The sequence below is a fragment of the Protopterus annectens genome, chromosome 4.part0 (assembly GCF_019279795.1).
Source record: "Protopterus annectens isolate FY-2018-M chromosome 4.part0, PAN1.0, whole genome shotgun sequence".
Lineage (NCBI taxonomy): Eukaryota > Metazoa > Chordata > Ceratodontiformes > Protopteridae > Protopterus > Protopterus annectens.
The window spans coordinates 1,780,063,676-1,780,071,049 of NC_056733.1; positions in this window are offsets into that span (position 1 = coordinate 1,780,063,676).

Genomic DNA, 7,374 nt, shown 5'->3' on the forward strand with positions numbered 1-7,374 from the left:
TAGTCAATGTTTATTAAAACTGAAAAGTTTATTTAGATAATTAACTAGCATAAGTAATCCTTGCATACATTATGTGAGCTTGTTCTTAGCAGTATATTGCATGGTAATAGCTAACTCAGTGTCTTACGCAGATCAATAATGGCTGTAACAGCGTATACTTTAATTTCCTGGAGTTAGGTCTAAACTTCTACAGTGTAAATAATATTAGGTACAAGGTGATTTGTATATATTTAAAATATATCTAATTTATTAAAAAATTATTTAGGTTTTTGGAGTGTTTAGATTATTGAAATTATGTATGAAAATTATACATGTAAGGAATTTTATGTTTGAATTTGTGGTACACCAACTGTTGATTACATTCCTAGTGAGTGTATTCATCTAACTTTAATGTTGTACTAGTTGTTTTAAATGAATGAAGTGTAGAAGTCAGGGACTGTAGTTGGTGGATTAATTAACTAATCAATTGTGTAATCGGGGGTGGAGGGAAGTGCAAATTAGTACATATATATATATATATATATATATATATATATATATATATATATATATATATATATATATAACTGCTTTTGTGCCTACTGTTTTTGTCTGAAGATGTCTGGTCATAGAACCAGATGAAAAGCGCTTAACTTTATAGTGTGGTACTGTGGTCTGTCCATGTTTTATCAATTTTAATTAAAGAGCTGAATACCTGAAGAGTTCGTTGATGTTTGAGGTGCTTTGTCCTGCATTTCTTGTCTTTCAGCAGTTTGTGGTATCAACTTTTGTGGCATTGATGTCCTAAGTGCTGCCAGAAGACATGATTTTCCTCAAGACTGAAGCTATACTTTCTCTGCTTCATCCCTTATTTTCCAACATTACTATATGGGGGGGAAAGGGAGCCAAAGTCAGTAAGTGTAATGGTAATGATTGGTTGTAATCAGCTTTTTAAAATAAAAAACAATGGTCAAATTGTGCTGATACCCACATTAAATAAAAATGTTAGTTAACACCAACCACATAATTACATACAGAAATCTCAATGTAGTAATGCAAAATTGTAATATATTACTTACAGTTCATTTGGATCATGAATGCTATCACTTTTGTCACAAAAAAATCCTTGCCCTACTCTCTGCCATGTCACATACTCATAATACTGCCATTTTTCTCACCACTGTAACTCCAAAAATCTCCAGTTTATCACACATGCCTGTTGATATCCTTAGCACTGCAGAACTTAGGTAATAAATTATTGTGTTTATACCCACGTATGCAAAAAGAGTAAATTATACCACAGTAAAGATAATTTTCTGTCATTAGTAATCATTTCCACTGCAGCTGCTGTCATATAATTCAAGTTCCAAAAGACTCTAACCCAGCAATCATTGCTATCATATTATGCACATCATTTGTGAATATTCATTAAATATGACCCTTAACCCATTAATGAAATATATTTTGAAGTGTTTCTTATTAAATTATAATATTTTTAAAACATTTCCTTACTTTAATAAGTCTGTGGTATACTAATGCATATACCTCCTGTCTCGGCTATTGGTGAATTAATATGGAGATGCTCAACTTTTTGGCATAAATTCAAGGCCATTTACATATGTTATATGAAAATTATACTAATTTATATTTACCTTGGAGCAGTAGTACACACACATGTCCAGTGATGTATTAACAATTTTCAGGTTTTCGCCAATCATGAACATATGGCCAAAGTAAAATGAACCCACACCAGACTAACATGGACACACTGAAAACAGCTTGACAGTCTGCAGTGCTCTGTAGCTGTCCTAGGCTTCCCACGAGAATGAGCAAATGGTCCTAGAATAACCAAAATATGAATGCGGTTAAAAACAAAATGGAGCTATCTAAATGTCAAGTTTGCAGCAATCTGAAGTATAATCCCTGCCCATTCAATGTTAAACAAATGATAAATTCCTAATGCTTAGAAATAACACACTCACCACCACCCCCCCCAAAAAAAAAAAACTTAAAAGACAAATTCTGCTGTATTACATGACACATAAAATTGTTATAGTACAAAAAATAACCTTTTACAATGAGCATTAACAATAGCAATTATTAGTCATATGTTTCTATTTTAATCAAGCATAGAAAGGAGAGGTATGTGGTTTTCTTTAAAAAATATGTAACAAAGCAGTTTGGCTTAAATCAGTCTTGCTAATAATATCAATAGCTGTTGTAATGCCCCTGCCGGTAAACAGGATTTGGTTAAGGTGAAGTCACACCCCACATGGAAGGGTTCTAACCCTGGTTAATACCTCCCTGACTATACTTTCCTCATTTTTGTTGTGGTAATTCAGATTATGGCTTCACCTCTAAAGGCACAAGACCCCACTTCAAGCTGGTCCAACAAGGAAACACTCATCATGTTCTACCTTCTGAATGATTCTTATCAGGAAAAGATTGAGGTGTATGGAAAAGATTGAGGTGTGCACTAGCCATGGTGCATGGGACATATAGCTCAATCTTCAAAGTATTGAACAACTAAAAAAATAAATAAATAACAGTATTTTTTGCTGAGGGCAAATTTCACTGCACCCTCACACTTCTACTAGTTATATAAATGCCAATTCTGAGATTGCAGCACCATGAGGAAAGGTCAAGTTCCTCAATTTTGACTGTTCTTGATCTCATCCAGCTGATTTTCAATCCAACACACACACACACACACACACACACACACACACACACACACACACACACACACACACACACACACACACACACACACATCCCAACACTTATAATAGCTATTCACACATGGATACTGATAGACCATGTTAAGAAATTAGGCACTGCTATTTGTGCTAGCATGTCTGGCTGAGGGTTTGCACATAATTTCAGATTAAACTGTGTAATATATGACAGCATGACTAGCTATGATGATGTATATAAGTTCTTACATGTTGATTTACAATCTGTACACAATGTTCTAAAGACTTGAATAGCGTTCCTTTACATTTATAACTGCTCATATTTGTGAAGATGATTCTACATATGATCTGCAGATGATGTCATTGGAATGTTTACAGTTGCTGTGTGTTACTGTCAGAGGCTGAAAGACAGAAAGAAACTTTAAAAAGCAGTTGTTGGTTGATTTTCAAAATATGAAATGAAAATTAGAACTGGAACAGTTGTGACAGTTAGGCTAGTCTATAAAAGACCCTGCTGAAGAACGTTGAAGTCATTTGTCAGTTATTGCCAGTTAATAGCCAGTTATAGTTTCCAGTTGAAGTTGTCCCTTGTTCACAGTTGAACTGTGCAGTAGATACCCAAAAGGACTCAACAAGAACTGTGAGCCTGTCTATGCTCTGTTGTAATAATTTAGTTTAGATCAGGGGCAGTGCTCTTTAATCAGTTAGGAAAATTATAACTAATCAGATAAAGTTTTTCTAAATGTTGGATTTCTATCCTTCAGTATTGATTTTATTTTCCTGATGTTTGAGTTCTGTTTATTTATTGGAAATTGCTGTCTTATATTTATTTAATCATTTTGCTCATTATTAAATATTTTTATTAACTTACATTGTGGCTGGTCAGTCAGTTTTCTCTTTAGTGATTTGAGAGTGCTTATGCCTGTTTTGATAACTCCCAGGCCACTCTGAAAGCCTGGCTGCTTTAGGTGATTTGCTAGCATTTGTTTTAATATCTAATTTTCATAACTGGACACCCCTTTAAAAGGGCATGAAGGATCTCTGATTGATGGCACCATGTTACTGTATTATTTTGGGGAAGGGGCACAACTGGAAATATGTGTAAGGCTTTCCCAGAAGTGTTTGTATATGTGAGATTTAATTTATTTAAGTGTGAGTGTATCAGAGATCTTAATCTGGGACAATTGCTCTGAAGTGTGTAATAAGAAGTTTCATTAGGGGTGGACAGAAGTATACAGTCCAGTACCAGGTTAAAAAGTATGTTCCTTTTGTGCTCTTAGGGGAAATTCTGAAATATTGCTCCTGTTTAAGCGACGGTCTCACACTGGAGTTAGTAGTGAGGATTGAAGCTCCTTAGTTACTAAGCCAGGATAATGGGGGATGGCTTATTCTTGCTGGCAGTCATGTGGGGTATTGTCCAGATGTCACAGACCCTTTCACACATTGTCCCAGTTCTCACACTGTCCAAGTGATATACTCACACACGTATACAAAACACTTCCATATAAGTACTCACCATAGTCATTAACACTGACAAACCCATCCAGACACTGTCTCACTGGCCACACCCTCACAGTGATATACTGGCTATACATACATACACTCTTAATCATGCACAGCATGACTTATCTCCATCAGCCATCTCTACAGGGTAAAGTGGCTCTAATTCCCACTGTCCAAACCTCCACTATTGAAAGGCACATTGAGTGTCAAAATACTGTAATGCACATTTAAAACATTATTAATCCTGTTGGACCTATCCCTTGCATATCTAAGAATCCTTAACTATCCACACACTGTAACTGGGAAGCACATCATGAAGGTGATTTACATAGACACAGCCCATTGTGTACCACATTTGCATATTGCACTCTGAATCTCACTGCTTAGGATGCACCATGGGAATTCTAGACAGTGAGGTAAGGGTTATTATCAGAATGGTCTTGTAAAGTATGCAAGACAGTGTGCAATTATCTTGCACACTTCATAAATTACTATGAACATTGGACAAAATATCCTCACCAGAAGAATGTATTTTTTCAGAAGCATCATAGCAAAAATGCTGTTGTGTACTAACATAGACACTTGTTTCAGTACTATCATTAAGGTTTAAGAATTTGTGGGGGAAGTGAGTGTAGTTTCCCTGAAGGCTGCCAGCCTCTTTTGCATAGTTGATGATAATTGTTAGTTTATTAACAGTTGTTCAACAAACAGTTTGATAGCACTTAGTGCTCTCCTCTCATGTCGTCGCTCTCTCTGTGTTTCTCTCTCATACCGTTATCCTGTTTCGTGATGTCCAACCTCTTTGTTTCTTTAAAACCTCTGAAAAGATACCTGTATAGCTATCATCCAAGTGCTGTATTTGCTGGATCTGGCAATCTACAACAAGGATCCCTTAAGGTGCACATTGATGCCATTAATACTCCCCTTCCTTTATCTGTAGTCTTTTATTCCTCACCAGCAGTGCTTTTAACTTACGTGCAGAAATGCACTACCATTGTTACTAGCTGCAGATCTATATTTTCCTTCATTTAATGGTTATACATCTACAGAATATGAGTGAATGCAAACATAATTGCTGTAGGACCAAACATGGCTTAAAGAACTGCACTCTACTTAACTGCCACCCATGTTCCAGTACTAGTACCCAGGGGCGGCCCATGCTATTGGACTGCCGGACTGCAGCCCCCTCAACTGTAAAGAAAGAAAAAATAAAGAAATAAAAAGAAAAAAAAAATTTAAAAATCGCAGACTTTCACTATGATATGCGACTCTGTCCGACTGCTTGAGAGACAGTCTGGAGATTGTCTCAGCAGCAGTCCTGACTGGGAAACATGAAGAATGGAGTTTCCAAAAGTCATGCAGTTTTAAACTGCATAGACTGTCCTGGGAAAATCTGCCGTCGGACTGCAATGTCAGCAGTCCGGAATTTGCTGCTGCAGTCTCGTCGGGGAAGGGAAGATCTCCGCGAGGGGGGCATCTGGATTGAGTTTGCTGTAGTCATCGGGGAAGATCTTTGCTGTAGTCTCATCGGGGAAATCCTCCGCGGCGGTTTCGTGCTGGATTTTATGGTGGTTTGCTACAGGGATTTTGAAGATCTACTGCAGGGTAAGTGTGTGTGGGGATTGGTTTGTGTTTTGCTACAATAGGTAGGGACAGGAGAGTGTGTGTGTGTGTGTGTGTGTGTGTGTGTGTGTCAATATACTATACTGGTGGTGGGTGGATGTGTGGTAGGGAATACCTCAGGCTTGAACCCTGTACCTTGTATGCAGGTGTTAAAGACCTGAATTCCCTACCCACCACCATTTGTAAATAAAATTGCAAATTTTTGCCTCATATTTGATCTGATCTGTTCCTCATAATATCTGTGGTTTGTAAATGTTGCAATGCTTGATATTTGATGGTGCAGTGGTAGCATTGTTGCCTCACAGCTGCAGGTCATCAGGTTTGATTCTTGGTTGGGGTACTGTCTTTGTGGGGTCTGTATCTTCTCCCTGTGTTTGTGTGGGTTTGCTTTTGTGTCCTCCCATGTTACAAAGACATGTCTGCATTATTTCTTCCTGGGCCTCTGCTAAAAATTGTTTTTTTGTTCTAAGTCAGATTGTCCTGATTAACAAATGTTAAATAAAATTGACAGGCATTTGAATTTCAGACTTCAGGTTTCTGAATGTTTAATTCCTTACATATTTGATGGTGCAGTATTGTTGCCTCACAGCTATAGGTTTTCTGGTTTGATTCTTGACTGGGGTGCTTTCTGTGTGGAGTCTGCATCTTATCCCTGTGTTTGTGTGATTTTTTGCTTGTGTCCTGCCATTTTACAAAGACATGTGCCTACAGTATTTCTCCCTGGGCCTCTGCTGAAATTTGTTTTTGTTCGGTCAGAAGTAAAATTGACATGCATTTGAATTTCAGACTTCATATTCTTCAGAAAATACATAGTAAATCAACATTTTATTGTAGCAATAAATATATAGCAACACAACCTTTTATTATAACAATTGTCTAAGTTTATAAGATGACTATTTGAAATTTGTCCTTATGTTTGGGACTGTATTACCCTGTTATTGGCTTTTTCCAGGTTTTTTGTGCAAAGGTTGACAGCTATGGCAAGAACTGAATTCACTGAATATGTTTGAGGGCTGTATTCCCTCATTACTGGGTTTGTCCAGGTGTTTTGTGCTAAGAGGTTGACAGCTATGGTGAGAATTGAATTCATTAAATGATAGCCATTTAAGTTTGTCTTCCTCTCTTTCACAAAGCAGCTGATTTGGTGTAGTGGTATGTTGCTCTGACTGTTTTGCACAGGGACCGTGGCAGTAAAATGTATGGTGGTAACACAGCATTTTATTCTAGCAGCTTTCCAAGATTATACAAGCAATGTTTAATGTGTCCTTGGTTTTGCTTTTTGACCCCAATAAATTTGGCTTTTTCCAGATTTCTTGTGCTTGAGATGCAGTTGAGTATTGAGTAGATTTTACAAGGAGCTGAGAGCTGCAGGGGAAGAGAAGTTTAGTGCTGATTATGCTAAGTCAGCTCGCATTGCTAATAGGTTGTGTACTTGCTCTTGATGCAAAAGGTTGTTGGTTGAATGCTGCCGTACTGAAAGTTAAGGTACTAACTATGAGCTTGTTATTAGTTTGCCATCCATTTCCTATTGCAATATTACTAGCTTATTTTTAATGTAATTTAGGCAATTTAT